This window comes from Dermacentor albipictus, chromosome 6 (genome assembly GCF_038994185.2).
Source record: "Dermacentor albipictus isolate Rhodes 1998 colony chromosome 6, USDA_Dalb.pri_finalv2, whole genome shotgun sequence".
NCBI lineage: Eukaryota > Metazoa > Arthropoda > Arachnida > Ixodida > Ixodidae > Dermacentor > Dermacentor albipictus.
This window is the reverse complement of record NC_091826.1, coordinates 117278028-117295245: the sequence shown is the minus strand read 5'-3', so window position 1 is coordinate 117295245 and position 17218 is coordinate 117278028. Positions and strand designations below refer to the sequence as shown.

Here is a 17218-nt window from a genome sequence, read left to right as displayed (position 1 = left end):
TCCATTCCTGGCGTCCCATCATCAGGCACATCGCCCATAGCGCTCATTTCTGCCATGTTGGACGAACATTTCGCCACGCTCCTACGCGAGTTCTCCACTTTGACGCGCCCGCCGGACTGGACGCAACCGGTACAGCATGACGTGTGCCATCACATCGTCACCTCCGGCCCACCGGTCTATTCCCGACCCCGGCGTTTGTCCCCGGAGAAACTCAATATCGCTCGCGCGGAGTTCGAACACATGCTGCAACTTGGAATCATCCGCCCTTCCTCCAGTAACTGGGCATCACCACTTCACATGGTGCCTAAGAAGACGGGAGACTGACGCCCATGCGGCGATTACCGGGCACTAAACAACGTCACAGTTCCTGATCGCTAGCCCGTGCCGGAGCGTGCCAGCCGCTCGTGGCTCGTGTAGACGCGAGCGTTTACGTCATCTCTCGTGCGACGCCGATGCTGCTGCCGGTACAGAGTCCTGCTACAGCGTATTACGCCGTGAATTACTCGCTGTTTTCCTGGCTATCAAGCATTTTCGCCATTTCCTCGAAGGCCGTGCATTCACTGTCTTGACTGACCACAAGCCCCTTGTGCATGTAACGAATCCCTCGGCGTCCTGTTACTCGCCCTGCGAGATTCGACACCTTTCCTAAATCTCCGAGTTTACAGCAACATTCGGCCACATCAAGGGCCCCGACAACGTTCCAGCCGACGTTCTGAGTCGTGTCGATGTCGTTTCCACGTTGACACCGGAACCTTTCATCATCGAGGCCGACTTACTCGCCAGTCAACAGCGTGACGACACTGAACTTCATACATTCCGGAATTCGCCAACGTCCCTGAAACTGGAAGACGTCGTTGTGACCCCAGATGGTACGTCCGTCGTCTGCGACACTTCTAACGACGCACCTAGACCATACATTCCGCAATCCCTTCGCAGACGTCTATTGGAAACCGTACACAACCTGTCGCACCCTGGCATACGCGCGACACAGAAGCTTCTTTCCAGTTGTTTCGTTTGGCCTTGGCTAAACGCGCAAGTTCGCAATTGGGTTCGCTGCTGCTTGTCGCGTCAACGTTCGAAGACCCAGCGTTACCCGATTCCGCCTGCCAAGTCTTTTCTTCCACCGGATGCTCGTTTTGACACCGTACACCTCGACCTCGTGGGCCCTCTCCCATCTTCGAAAGGTTACTTCTACATACTGACATGCATCGACCGTTATACACGGTGGCCAGAAGCTACACCTATATCTGACATCTCAGCGCCCACAGTTGCAGCAGCTTTGATGTCTACGTGGATCGCAAGGTTCGGCTGCCCATCCACAATCATCACAGATCGCGGTCGACAGTTTGACTCGGCACTCTTCAACGAGCTACTCAAACTACTCGGAACGACACGTTTTTCGCACAACTGCTTACCACTCGCAATCCAACGGACTAGTTGAACGTTTGCACCGGCATCTCAAGGCCTCCCTTATGGAACATGAATCGCCGGAGAAGTGGGTCCTCCACTGCTATTCCTAGTGCCTATGCCATATTCCCCCACTGCCTTGTCTCCAGCCTGCTTCTTGCTTACCTTGGCATTCAGGTCACCCATCAGTATGGTGTATTTTGTTTTCACTCTACCCATCGCCGATTCCACCTCTTCATAGAAGCTTTCGCCTTCCTGGCCATCATGACTGGATGTAGGGGCGTAGACCTGTACAACCCTCATTTTGTACCTCTTATTAAGTTTCACAACAAGACCTGCCACCCTCTCGTTAAGGCTATGGAATTCCTGTATGTTACCAGCTACATTGTTATCAATCAGGAATCCGACTCCTCGTTCTCGTCTCTCCGCTAAGCCCCGGTAGCACAGGACGTGCCCGCTTTTTAGCACTGTATATGCTTCATTCGGCCTCCTAACCTCACTGAGCCCTATTATATCCCATTTACTGCCCTTTAATTCTTCTAATAGCCCTGCTAGAATAACCTCACTAGATAACGTTCTAGCGTGGAACGTTGCCAGGTTCATATTCCAATGGCGGCCTGTTCAGAGTCAGGGATTCTTAGCACCCTCTGCTGCGTCGCAGGTCTGACCGCCGCCGTTGTCAGTTGCTTCGCAGCTGCTGGGGACTGAGGGCCGGGGTTTGATTGTTGTGTTCATATTGGAGGTTGTGGCCAAGTACTGCACCAGGGTCGTCAATCCTGCTCTGGTGAGGGAGTGCGTTACCGGTTCTGGTCACCGTGATAAGGCCACCCTCCAAGCATCTTTACGCAATTTCCTCAACACACGGATTTTTCTTTTCTTTTTTTTAATATGCTGGAAAATTGCGCGGCACCGGGATTCGAGCCGTGGACCTCTTGCATGTGAGGCGCATGTTCTACCTCTACGCCACCGCTGCACCGCTGCAGCAGATTGTACTGGCCCCTAAAAGGTGATAGGGCGGTGACGCAGGCGTTGGCTATGCGATTTACGCCAGCGATGTGCTTCCCTCGTGGCGGTTCATGATAGCGATAAGAAGGCGCAGCGTCAGCACAATCGGCTAAAGGCTATGTTCGTTTGTATGCGGAATGTTTGGGAGCCCTGCTATCATGGCGCACAAGCGAGCATGCCACGTGGTATTTGGTTTATTTTTATTTCGCGGGCATCCCCAGGAAGGGGGAAAACACTAATACGAGTTTAATAAAATGAGTCTAGTAATAATAGGTCTGTTTTTAAATAATCATTTAAAATGATGATGACGATGTTTTACGTGCTGGCAGGTTCTCTTCAAATATTATAATACATGTCTTGGCTCTCCACAGTAAATGAAACTAAACGACATTTGGTGCTTTACGCGTAAAAACGGCACTCTGACTTTAAGGCACGCGGAGGTGAGGGACTCCGGAATTATTCCAAACAGCTTTTCCCCCAACGAAACGCGGCCGCCGATGCCGAGGTTCTATCTCGAAACCTCGACCGTAGCATCTAGCACCATAGCCACTAAGCAACGACGGCCGCTTTCAGAGGAAAGTAAGCAGTGAGTCTGTCATGTGCTGTGCGCTCGCCCTGCGGAAGTCCATTTCGAAGAGGGGGGGGGGGAGTAAGACAGTACATCGGTACGTCTACACTGTGTCCGCGCAAAGTCCTCCTTTTCTGCCAAGAGGAGAATTGGTGAACCAATTACCCGGCTAATTACATGTATTATCTAAACATTTACATTTGTTTTTATTTAAGTGTGAGGCTTCTGACTGTAGACTTAGAACTGTTATTTCGTTCCACAATACTTGCCCTTGAATTAGTTTTAGCGCATTACATTCGGTGTAATTATTTTGTTTTTGCGTGTCGCAAGGGTAGCACGCAACACTCTAAATATTGCGCGTCAGTACGGACCCATTCGCAGCGACGCCATTGGCAGCAAAATTGATATTAAAGAACCGACTCCGTTCATTTTTTCACTCAGTAACCAACAGTTTATTACGCAGTCAGCGTCTTTCGCCTGAAGCGCCCGATCAACGGATGCCAAGGTCAACAACCACAGCTTGGCAATTTTCAGGCTTTTGCCGAGTTACATTGAGATCTTGGTCAACCGGGAACGGAAGGCCTGCTGAGATGGCCGCTAATATCTCGCGCTGCTGACGCCCGAACATCGGTCAGAGGAGAGGGGACTGAGAGATGACAAAGATAATAAGGAAGAGAGTAGGCCCAGCTGGTGGTTCTGCGTTCAGCAGACCCCTTACTGTCTGTGCAAGGGCACTTGCTTCCTTTATATTACCGGAGCGTATGACAACGTTAAGAGCCTCATTCCGTGCTGTCTTCTGGAGCGAGACGGCTTAAGTGACGACTTAGGCAATGCTGTTATCTCTAAACGACTAAGAAAAATGTGCCCTTTATCCCCGCTATTCTTTAAGATGCGCCTGGTAAGGCTAGAAAGGGCGCTAGAAGGAGTGAACATTGGGTTTAATCTCTCGTACGTAAGGCGAGAGATTAAAGGCTACTCAACGATAAACCATATTCACACTGTCAATCAGGTGACAGAGAAATGTGCGGAATATAACCAACCCTTATATATGTATTTCATTGATTACGAGAAAGCGTTTGATTCAGTCGAACCCTCAGCATTCATGGAGGCATTACGGAATCAGGATGTAAACCAGCCGTATGTAAAAATACTAAAATATATGTATAGCGGCTCCGCAGCCACCATAGTCCTCCATAAAGAAAGCAACAAAATCCCAATAAAGAAAGCCGCCAGGTAGAGAGATACGATCTCTCCAATGCTATTCACAGCAAGTTTACAGGAGGTATTTAGAGACCTTGACTGGTAAGAATTGGGGATAAGAATTATTAGAGAATACCTTAGTAACTTGCAATTCGCTGATGATATTGCCTTGCTTAGTAACTCAGGAAGCCAATTGCAACACATGCACAGTGGCCTGGAGAGGCAAAGCAGAAGGGTGGGTCTAAAAATTATTCTGCAGCAAACTAAAGTAATGTTTAACAGTCTTGGAAGAGAGCAGCAGTTTACGATAGGTAGTGAGGCACTGGAAGTGGTAAGGGAATACATCTACTTAAGAAAGGTAGTGACCGTAGATCCGGATCATGGGACTGAAATGATCAGAAGAATAAGAATGGGCTGGAGTGCGTTTGGCAGGAATTCTCAGATAATGAACAGCAGGCTGTCATTATCCCTCAAGAGAAAAAGTATAACAGGTGTGTCTTACCAGTACTCACGTACGGGGCAGAAACCTGCAGGCCTACGAAAAGGGTTCTGCTTTAATTGAGGACGGGTTCTGCTTTAATTGAGATATGGAAGAATGGCGGGTGTGACGTTAAGGGATAAGAAGACAGCAGATTGGGTGACGGAACAAACGCGAGGTAATGACATCTTAGTTAAAATCAAGAAAAGTAAATGGACATGGGCCGGGCGTGTAATGAGGAGGAAAATAACCGGTGGTCTTTAAGGGTTGGGGACTGGCTTCCAAGAGAATGGAAGCGTAGCATGGGGCGGGAGATAGTTAGGTGGACGAAGGAGATTAACAAGTCTGCAGGGACAACATGGCCACAATTAGCACAGGACCGGGTAGTTGGAGAAGTTTGGGAGAGGCCTTTGCCCTGCAGTGGGCGTAGCCAGGATGATGATGATGATGATGATGATGATGATGATAACGATGACGACGTAAGGCGGGCACGATTGTAGAGCAGCAGCTCCCACATTTTGTTTCATGCCGACGACATTTTGTTGCTGGCTGACAGCCAAAGTTATATTCAACGACTGGCTAATTTCTTCGACAGTAAAGGGGAATATTTGTATTAAAGTTTAGCGTTAAAAAACTTCGTAAATGTATGGCATTAAAAAGAACTGAACAGACACTGTCAATACAGGATAGTGCTATGCCTAGGGTAAAGAAATGCAAATACCCAGGAGTATACCCTAGCGATGGCAATAGATATAAGGAAACCAAAAATGAACACCAAAGCGCAATATGATGCCTGGAAGTGAACCAGTGCGCATGTGAAACAAACCCAGTGCTTATCTCAGCGCTCCTTATATACTTGGCTGCGTTTCGGAATAAAGTGCTTTTGCTACCTGCTACTCGTCTGGCTTACATGGTGTCAGAAGTGGGCACGGCAGTTAGTTCCTGCCCGTGCGGAAAGGTTTGCCATAGGATCCCAGCTTAACAGCAGTATTAATTCCCATGAACGAGACAAGGGCTCATCCGGAACGAGAACCACAATCCACAACGAGGACTTCGACTTTGCTACCACCAACCAAGCCACCTGACGTTACTGGCGACATTTTCCGCAACTGGAACATCTGGAAAAAGGAGTTCGAACTTTTTGCATCAGCGACAAGGCTGAGTCTAACGCCCCAGGATGTTCAGACCGCTACATTTTTATTGACTATCGGTGAAGATGCAAGGCGTGTTTGAAGCACCCTAAATTTTGAAAACGAGAAGCAGAATAATGATCGCAAAGTATTAATACAGAAGTTTGAAGAACATTACAGACCTGTTACAAGTCTCAACTACAACTAGTTTCGGTTTGGTTCCAGGAACCAGCGCGAAGACGAGTCCTTCAACGAATGGCTCACAGAACTGAAGACTCTAGCTATGCACTGTGAATTTGGCGAGATTGAAGATAGACTTCTACGCTGTAGAATAATCCTTGGAATAAGAGACTAAGAATTGCAGCAGAGACTTATTTCTGAAAATCCGAACTACGCAAGAACGGTTGAGATTTGCCGTGCTAAAGAACAGAGCAAAGAACAGGTCGCTGAAATCCGAGGCAACCAGGGCGGCAGCACTTCTTTTGAATCGGAAATCAACATTGACGCTGTAAAAGCAATGAGTGCCACCGGCCCGAAATGTGGCTTACAACGTCCAAAAAGCGGCACGATGCCCAGCAATAGGGAGGTATTGCAAAAATTGTAATGGCCGAAACCATTTTGCTAGTGTGTGCCGCCCACGAAGCTCGAAAACACGACCAGAAAGACGGCACGTGCGACAGGTGGAAATGACTGGTGGCGAAGACGGGGCTGGCGACGAGACATACTTCGTTAAAGTGTTGGAAGTTCAAGCGTTCACGAGTGACGAGCACTGGGTGTCAGTGCTAAATGTGGCTGGTATCATGACGAAGTGTAAGATAGCCACAAGGGCGAATTGTTGTGTTATGCCAGAAACGGTCTTTCGAAAGTTGTCCGCGGCGCCTGCGCGGAACTGTTACGCAACCTTGCGTACGTTTTTCGGCCACACAAAACAAGCAATCGGAAAAATAAACCTGCTCGTTTGTAATAGGACTCGAAGCACCGAGGTCACGTTTTTAGTTGTTGTCCATGATGTACCAGTTACATTAGGCGGACACGTCGCTAAGAAACTGGGCCCGATAAAACGCAGAGATGCCGTCAACGAAGTGTCTGAGATCCTAATATCTGGCTCTGAAGACATCTTTTATTGTATAGCACAAATGGAGGACATCGCCTATCGCCTGCAGCTGAAGCCCGATGTACGACCAACCATAAAACCAGCGAGGAGAATTCCCGTCGCCCTCCAATGGCCCGTGAAAGCGAAGCTCGATGAGATGAAACGCGATGGCGTCATTGCAAAGATGACAGAGCCTTGCTCGTGGTCTAGCTATATGGTCGAAGTACTGAAAAAGGTAAGATACGCATATGCTTGGATCCTTCCGACTTAAACAAGGCAATTTTGCGGAAGCATTACCATATGCCTAGATTGGACGACGTACTGCCGCGGCTGCAAGGAGCCAAATATTTTTCCACCGTCTATGCCGCGTCAGGGTTCTGGCCAGTGGCGTAGCTAGGTCGTCTGGCACCCGGGGCCCATAGGTCTTCTGTCACGCCCCCCCCCCCCCCCCCTCCTGGTGTAGCCCGCGGAAGAAGGGGTGTCCTCAGACGTATATGACACCCCCTCCCCCCCCCCCCCTACTGGCCCCTTGCACCCGGGGCCCACGGCCCCGCGGCCCCCGTCGTCGCTACGCCACTGGTTCTGGCAAATAACCCTCGACGAAGAAAGTTCACGCGTACGGCTTTCGGAAGCACGGCTTACGGAAGGTACAGATTTCTGCGCATGCCATTCGGCATCACACCAGCACCAGAGGTTTTTTGACGCCCCATGCACGAGGTCGTTGGAAGCTTGGCTGGTGTAGCTATATATATTGATATACAATATATAGATATATTGGTCTGGGGAAAGACAAGGCAGGAGCCCGACACGAACCTCACCGCTTTGCTTGAACGCTGTAGGGAACGTAATCTAAAGCTCAATAAAAAGTACCAATTCTTGCAGGCAGTGTACTTTACATGGGCCACCGCCTCAACGCTGAAGGACTGTCACTGGACCCAGACAGAGTTCACGACATCATGCAAGTTCCACAGCCGAAGAACCGTTAGGAGCTTCAAGTGTTCCTTGGAATGATAAACTATGTGTCTCGATTCATCCCAAACCTGTCAGTCGCATCTGCACCTATTCGGGAGGTACTAAAGAATGACGTCGGTTGGACGCGAACAGAAGTACAGGAAACACAGTTTCCAAAAGTTACGAGCTAGTCTTGCCACAGCACCAGTCCCTGCATACTTTGACCAGTCCAAGCCAGTGAAATTGTCCGTGGACGCGAACCTGTACGGTGTCGGAGCAGTCATTTTTCAAGATGACCACCCTATCGCATATTCGTCCCGCTCTTTAAATACCACACAAGAGCGGTATGCACAAATTGAAAAGGAAGCCCTAGCCATAGTTCATGGATGCATGAAATTCAAGGACTACATACTCGATCAACCACTACTCACGGTAGAATCAGACCACCGACCACTGGAATCGATTTCTAAGAAGCCTCTTTGCCATTGCCCTCTTCGCCTTCAACGGATGCGCCTCACGCTTCAAAGATTCCCTATCAACGTGATATACAAACCAGGAAAGGAACTGTCTTTGCCCGATGCCCTTTCACGCTTTCCTTGCTAAACAGAGCTGGTGGATGAAAGAAAGCCTTTTCCAATCAATGTTGTTTTTTCGTTACCTGTTTCAGATCAACGGCTGCTCAGTATCAGAACGGAGACTGATAAGGACACCCTCATGACCGAACTCTGCCGTTACGCGAGTACAGAGTGGCCCAAAAGCAAACAGCAGCTCCCGGATGCCTTAAAGTCATACTGGAGCTACCGTGATGAGCTACACATCGAGGATGCGTTGCTTCTCAGAAGCAACAAGCTTTTAATTCCTCCATCGAAACGCAAGAAAGTTATTAGCCTGCTTCACGCTGCACACTGTGGCGAAGACAAAATAAAGGCGAGAACAAGACAGGTAATGTACTGGCCAAACATGAACGCCAACATTTCTGATGTAGCGAAGTCATGCGCTGTTTGCGAGAAGTACAAAAAAAAAGAAATGCAAGGCTGCCCATGCTGCGCCACGAACTACCGTGTTTGCCATGGCAGGTTGCTGGGGTCATTCTTTTTCACCACGAAGGCAATGATTACCTCATAGTGGCAGATTCTTACTTGTTTCTCTTCGAGGTTCGCAAGTTTATTCAGACTACCGCTGCTGCTGTAATCAACGCAAGTGCAGAAATCTTCGCGACACATGGCATTCCCGTCAAACTGTGCACTGACAACGGCCCTCCTTTCAACAGTGCAACATTCGAAGCATTCCCAGGTCAATTTAATATCAGCCAAACCACTTCTAGCCTGTACCACCCGCGCGCCAACGGCTTGGCAGAACGTGCCGTTCAGGAAGCTAAACATCTGGTAAACAAATGCCCGTTTTCCACCCTTGAATTTTACAGGGCGTTGTTGGAGTGGCGGAATACTCCAAGGGACGAACAGTTGCAGTCGCCAGCTCAAAGGCTCATGGGACGTCACACCAGAAGCCAACTCCCGGTTCTCAACTGTCACCTGGAGCCCAAGACGATACCAACGGAAGAAGTTCGTCAGCGACTACAAGAAATACGACATAAACAGCGTTCCTACTACAACAGACACAGGTTTGCCAGACCTTCGTAGCGGAAACATAGTGTCCGTATACGACACCTGCAGCAGAACGTGGGCCCCGGCCGCGGCAATTGGTCCTGCAGGTCCACCGTGATCCTACTTAGTGGCTACAGACAGTGGACAGCAGTTACGTCGTAAGATAGAGCATCTCAGGGCCACAGATGCTGCTCAGCCTGCTGAATGAGAAGTAGAAATCCGCAGGCAGGCTGTGCCATGTACTCCAGCAGACGCAATTCAAGCCCCACTTCGAAGAAGTGAATGGGTACGCCAAGAGCCACAACGTTATCCGCTTCCAGAACGTAAATAGGAAAGCAATCCTTGCTTGCAAGTGAAAGTGTTCATCGATGTTCCTTCCTTCTTTTTTCTTCTTTTTTTCTCCAAAGAAGGGAAGATGTAGTGGAGCGCAATATCATGCCTGGAAGTCAACCAGTGCGCATGTCCAACACGCGTACTACTTATCGCAGCGCTCCTTATATACCCGGCAGCGTTTCGGAATAAAGTGCTTTTTGTTACCTGCTACTCGTCTAGCTTACACGAAGGAGAAGGGAAATGCGGCCGCGATGTAGCACAGAGAGCGATGGAAATACAATAGGTATGAGGTGCTCCGGGGTGGAAATGGACATATGGAAATGCGGTTCTTTGCTGGAGATCGGAGGAGCAATCGCAACCTGATGGCAACTACAGATCAATAGAGCGCCTTGTATTGGGCGCTCGCGGGAAAACCTTAAATAGGCCGTACTGCAAAGTGATATATGGTCGAGACAACACTTGAAATTAGGGAAGCTCAGAGTAAAATTGATATCGCAGAACGACTGACAGATATGAAAGAACGTACATTGGTTAGGAGAGTGCTAATATATTTGTACAAGAAAGTATTCTTACCTCACAGTGGATGTAAAAATGGCGATGTGACAACAGGGCACGTGAAAAAAAAAAACGCACAGAGGCTGAGATAATCTCATGCGGGGCGGCAATGGAAAACAAAACGGCTATAAGTAAGTAATGAAAAAGTAAAAAAACTAAATTAGGAAAGAAATTATTTAGGATAATGCCAACGGACGCTCTTTATTTTCGAAGCGAAATCAGGCTGCGGTAGGATATGTTAGGACGCGTGATTACAAAGCGTGAAAGACCCAGGAATTGGAAGTATGTTCTTTCTGCAGTGAAGCTAGGGAAACGATGGAATATGTTTTATTAGAATGTGAAGATATATACTCAGCTGTTAGCCTAATTAGGGAACCCTGTCCTGTTTGTAGCACTTGCGTTCAAGGATAGCAGAGGGAAAGTAAACATGTCCGCAACAGTGATTATTAAAAGGCTGTTTGTGGTTTGGTGGCAGAGACATAGGCAGACCACTTACAACCCAGACCTACAATAACAAATTTCCCGCTAGTGGTTCAGATAGCTTGAAGCTGCGAACCTTTTGTGTGCCAAAAAAATCAAGTAGCTGACACATTCGGAAAAATAAGGAAAGAAGCTCAGTGGCGCAACGCAACGCCCCGTTTCAAAGGGGAAGCTCGCAGCATACATCCATCCACCCATCTCATGTTACACGGGTGCGAAGGCTTTTGCTTGGTATTGTACACTCAAGATGTCCGATAATGTATGCAGTGTCGTCCGCGGGCACTTTTTGAAAAAGTGCATGGATGTTATAGGAACTGATTATTAATAACAAAGATGCTAGAAAAACATGGTTTTGCAGAAATTTGTGCTGTGCCTATTAAATGGCAAATGTACCATGCTTTCTTTACATCTTTGTTTTTTCTTAGTGTGCACAGGTTCAGTAAAACGGCCCCGGCCACTAAATAGAAAATCAAACCATGAGATAATACAAAATACCGCGTAACAGTGGTCCCATTAGAATGACACACAACAATCACACGAGGGCCACGATGATACCAAAAACAAATGAAAGCGCCTTGTCATCTACTGTCGAACGCTATTGCGTACTGCATCGGAGGACAATGCTTTACGAGTAGCGCGAAATAAAGCTCGGAATCTTGCACTTACATTTACGTTATTGCCGGTAACTTCAGTTCGTGGAATGTCTGGATGGATTATGACAAGAAGGTCAACGTACCCTCCATCCGTTTCATCGATTTTTAGCCTATTCGCGTTGCAGAAGACATCAAATAAGGCGTTTTCTGGAAGTAGACGCTCATACATGACAATGTTGTCCTCTGTAAGGAACAAGAAAAACGAAAGTAAACTACATTTTGGTCCCGGATTTACCTAGCAGTTTTCGCCATAAACCGCTAAGCTTCATTCACTTCATGGTATTCACGCAGGTGCAGTTTTATTTGCAACAACTATTGGGGACAAAGTAGCTTTGAACTCTAGGTGTACCTAGCATAAGAATGCACAAATAGAAATTATTCATTAAGAGGCAAACGGACCCGACAATGCGACAATATATAGCTCGACAAAAGTGCTGTAATTGTAAATCTATGAATTTTTTCAAGCGCCTGGAATAAAAGAAAAACGTTAAGGCTACTGTCACATGTAGAAACGGCGACGCAGCGATTTCGGCAGCGACTATTTATTGGGCGAATCAGCGTGACCTCGGCTAAATGATGAACTGCTATGACCGTGAACTGGCTGGTTTATATTTCCATCAATTAGTCAAAACTGAAAGGCGCAATTGCAAAAGAACAGAAATAGGTAACAGCTTCACGATGAATGGCGCCTAAAAGAACAATGTGTACAAGTTCTGCAAGGTGATCATAGAGTGGCGAAATGCCTGGAGCTGAAACACATTCCGAACGATCGCTGTCTGAACAACATGATGCACTTATCTCGCCCCATACCACGGAGACGAAGATCATGGTGTTTATGCGCACCGCAGCAACATAGAGTTAATAAGGGTGAACGAACGTTGGGTGAACGTTATCGACGTGTTGTACGCACACATTCAAACGCAACGCACACCCGTTTCCAGAAGAATTATTTATGTTTAAAATAATACCAATATTCACAGAAAGATATGACTGGCATAGCTAAGCGAACACTATTAGGTGCGATCGCCATTCTGTCTTTTTATTGCGTTAACAAATATTTGGACCCTCCAGTTCGCATTTTTTCCATCGCCATGATTTCGGAAATTCAATGATGAACATCTTGAAGTAACCTCAGCCACTCGCAAGAATGTGCAAGAACTGGTATTCTGATCCAAGCATGACCTGCATGTTCAAAGGGGTCACTTGATCTTCATAGGTTCAGAGCGATAGTGGCAATGTTCGACAGCAAGTATAATTGGACGCGCCGACATATTTGCTCGAAGGGAAGAAATATGGTTCGATAACACGCTTACTTGTGATTGTCTGTTAAGCTTAAGTTTTCTTGATTTTTACGCGAACGTAGTTTCATATTAGATGCAACCGTAACATCCACGACGTACGAAGAAAAAGCATAATTGTAAGTTATAATATATGGTTAGTGATGCCAATGCAATACAACGTGTATCCAGACGTATATCGATTAGCAAACGTCAAATAATTCGCCGAAGTTGGGCCGCCATTTCAACCGGACAAAGATGAAGTATAAACATCCTCACTTTCTTTACATTAACCGTCATGCCACATCTTATAGTGCTCATAGGTTTGGGAGCCTCGTTTGGGAGCCTTGGAATAATGTCGCACAAGTGGGCATGTCACTTGGTATTTGGTTTAGTATTTCGCGGGCATCCCCAGGAAGGAAAAAAACACTAATACTCGTTTAATTCAATGTAATAGGTCTAATAATATAGGTCTGTCTTCTAAGTGGCGATATAAAATGATAATCATGATGATGATATTACCTGCTTGCAGGTTCTTTTAAATAATTATTAAACAGGTGTTGCCTTTCCACAGTAAATGAAATTAAATTAGGTTGATGCTTTACGCGTAAAAATCATCTGCTTATAAGGCAAGCCGAAGTGGGGGTCTCCGAAACAATTCCAACCACCTGAATACCCCTACATGTAAGCACAGGGTTGTTTTCGCATTTCTCCCCCAACCAAACGCGGCAGCCGGTGCCGGGGTGCAATAAAAACATCGTACGATGATGTGCTAACCAAATGGATAGCTGCCAATGTTTATGGCCAAAAAAAAAGGGATGTGCTAAGTTTGCTGCACTTAACTTTTGCACCATAATTAAACGCTGACTTATTGGTAGTTATATTGTTTCTGACGGGAGGAACAGGAAATCAACACGTGATATGAAATGTGCCCCAGTTTCTATGAAGCCACCTGGAATTGAGATAATTTGGAAAAGATAATTGGTGTTACGTGCTCTAATTATTATTATTCATGATTAGTTAGTATTCTTAGTATTCCGCTCTACAACGCTAAAGGCGCTTCAAGTGGCGGCCAAGGATTTTGTCAGCGGATGTATGTGCGTTCGGCGATGTTGATTGTGCTTTGGTTGTGAGCTTGCTGCATTGTGTTATGACGTACTGCATGGTGTATCATGTATTATAAACATGTCCCTAGCATGACAGAAACGAAAATAAGGAGACTCCTACTGCCACCACGCGTCTGCCGGTGTGGGTGACTCCCAAATGGCGATGCACGCCCGTCGCCTGTCTCTGGGTGATCAGAACCGCCAACTGGTCACATGTACTCGCAGCAAGCATTCCATATACGTATGGTTGACACACCTTTCTCTTTTGTGCTATAGCTTCGGCGTGCCATTATAAGGTGACTAAAGCAGACACAATGAAGGGAGACGTTCTAAAATGTTTGCGCCGAATCATTCGGCAGCACGACCAACACTTCTCGTCTTTTGGACAGTTATTACTCATGCAAGACCTCACAAGGCCGCATACCAGTGCGTCAGTCCAGGAATATTATGTCTAACGGTATACACGCGCTCTGCTTCACACTCTATATTAACCCGCGCGTTCGTCGTAATATTTTATTGTCCACATGTGACGGTGTCCCTAAGAGGGACACGCGCCACGATTATGTGTACAGACTTCCAAACTTTTGTGAACAACCTGATTAGGCGCATCCCAGATGAAGTTCTCTAATTTTTTCCGTAATCCGCAGAAACGGTGCAGCTGTGTAATATCAGCTCAAGGGACCATTTTAGGAGAGCTAGAGCCATTAATGCGTATGTACAACACTAGTTTCTTTTGTACTCTTAGGAAAGCAAATACGATAATGTCTCCAATTTGCCATGTCATTTTTCCAACTGGCTACGGGTGAAGTGTGCCCAGACATATGAAGCGTAGTAGGGTCGGGAGCAAAGAATAACACAACGAATGAGCAGAAGACGCGCACATTAAAGGCAACCAGCGCACCGAACAGGGCATCACTCCAGCGTTGCTATTTGAGAATTCCGAGAGTGAGTTGCGGATGGAAAATATCGCGGACAATCCACAAAAAGACGTTGTGCAGCTCACCGTGCCCCCAGAGGAGTAGATCTCCGAAAATTGAGCATCCCCGTTTACCGTACTCGTAAAAGACACCGTAGCGGTAATGTGCCCATTCGTGCATACGAAACTGTAGGCTGGAAGAAAAAAATGAAGTCTTGCAATCAACGCACGCATAAAAGTACACTTTCTTTCTGCTCTCCCACGCCTGTTTATAGATACCAATACGTACACAGAAACTGCACCACCCGAAAGAAAAATTGAAACCTCTTTGACAACGCTTGTCTAACTTTAATGAAAATATTTATGCTCCAGGAAATGAATAACAGGGAACGAACAAGTGAGCAGAGTAAACGCAAGCGTAAGCTGTGGATACTACGAGAGATCAATGCGCTATATGGCTCCCGTTGAAATTTCGCTGTTAGCCGCATAAATAGCCGGGAATATTTTTATGTGTTATTGCCTCGGCGTTTATTTGACCACGCAACCATCTTTTTTTTATTTTAAAAGCCCACTTTTTGTTGCTCTTAACGAGTCGTCTCATTCACACCAGAGCATCACTTCCCTTTGGTCAGGTAATCTAGCAAGGTGGCCTATACGAACGTTCACTACACCACAGGCAGGGTTTCATGCAATACATGTGGGATGAGCCTACATGTGCCTTGACAAAGACAAGCCGACTAGCCATAACGTTGGCTGTTGCTCTCACCTTGTTCTCGTTTAGCTCATCGTCATAAATTTCCATCACCCCCATTCCCCGTAGTTTTCACTGAAGCGTTGAATGGTGGTAGATGCCAAAACGGGCTTTCTTTCAGGATACGAAATTTCCGCACAACAGGAACAGAGAAAAATAACAGGACGGTTCTTGTTTGCAGTATTCACGCAAGGAATAAGAAAAAGCAAGTAGAACAACACCTAGCTACAAAGTTAACACACAGATTTTCAGCCCAATGGAACGATCGCATAGGCGTTCATTCCTTCCGTCTACATCTCCATTTCGTCTTGCTTACTTATTTTCGTTTGTATTCACAAGATTTGTATTGCGACAGCGGTGATAGCAGAGCCGTGAATTGCTTACAAGTGCGACATGTTAAAGCCAGGTCCGACAGTTTAAAGAATACACCACTGCAGGTTAAGTGAGGCATACAATTCAGAACTCTCTAGCGTTTTGGCCCACAAAGTTAAAAGAAAAACTACGGGGTCATTCAGCCTCAAAGTTAACAAAAAAACTACGGGGTCATTCAACCTCCCTTCCACCGTGGCATTTACCTCGTCTCATTAGCTCTACTTTAACTGCTGTCCAAAGCTGTAGCAAGGCTGAAGACACTATTGGGAGCGGTCAAAGTCGCCTGCTTTGCGCGAGACTCAGAGCGGTATTGATACGGCGGCACGACTCACCATTCTGAATAGCTCCCAGGGAGCGCTAGTTTTCGGACGCCAAGGGACAAGCAGACGCGACGACCGGATCATGCGCGACTCGGCGCTTCTCGGTAAGCGTTGAAAACTTTCCCCTTTTTATTTTTACACACATGTGTTCAGTGCTGTTCAAGTCCAATGAAAATATATCGTGTACCTATGCGCGTTCAAGACCGCGTGCATGCCTCAGATTCGGGAAACAGGAGGCTAGGACCACGAAGAATTGACACTATATTGCGCGTCCTATCACCCGCTAAAAAAAAAGTTTAAAATTCTTTCACTGATTTTACTGTATTTCGAGATTGCAGATGATATTACAATGCTTATCCTTTCAGTGCGTGCATCTTGGTTTGTGCCATGCTAAGTTTCCTTCTCAGTGATCTCAGGTTGCGTCCATTGTTTATGGCTTCATACGATTTTTGACTTCATAATTGCGAGTATCACTTATTTTCGTCATGTTGATCAGTTTTGACAGGTCCGCGAATTCTATCTTGTCTCTTGAGTTGGACACTTTCATTCTTTCTCATCTGTTTTTTAGGTCCTTTGTTACTTCGGAGAGCTTGCCTACTGGCTTCCTTGGTGCCTTGCCTCCCGCATTACTTGCTCCCTCCGAAGTCGCCCTAGTCACGGTTTCAATCATTACCTCTATCTCATCTTCATTGCTCTGCTCTAATGCTGCATATTTCTTTGCAAGTATGAGCCTAATTTTGTCTGCTTTTACCCTTACTGTCTCTGAGCTGACCTGTTTCTTCGTGACCAATTTTACGCTTTCTCTGTTCAAATTGAGGTGAATCCTAGCCCTTACTAACCTATGATCACTGTACTTTGTCCTACCTATCACTTCTACATCCTGCACTATGCAGGGATTGGCAGAAAGTATGAAATCAATTTCATTTCTTGTTTCGCCATTAGGGCTTTTCCAAGTCCACTTTCTGTTGCTACGTTTTAAGAAAAAGGTGTTTGTTATTTTCAGCTTATTTCTTTCGGCG

The 17218-nt window shown here is 46.6% G+C and overlaps 1 protein-coding gene across 10 annotated transcripts in view; it reads right to left on the bottom strand.

Annotated features, from left to right (window-relative positions):
* The window catches only part of LOC135916263 (uncharacterized), a 303600-nt gene that overhangs the window by 246388 nt on the left and 39994 nt on the right, over positions 1-17218 (bottom strand). For 8 of the 10 annotated variants that reach the window (XM_070520992.1, XM_070520999.1, XM_070521000.1 and 5 more), the window contains exons 5-6: positions 14844-14950; positions 11471-11640 (exon numbers count right to left, since the gene is read on the bottom strand). The exons of 1 other annotated variant lie outside the window; for it this stretch is intronic. The gene's annotated coding sequence lies outside the window, so the exon portion shown is untranslated. Of the gene's footprint in view, positions 1-11470; positions 11641-14843; positions 14951-17218 lie in introns of those variants that run through there. One more of the 10 variants, XM_070520996.1, reaches the window with a different exon arrangement.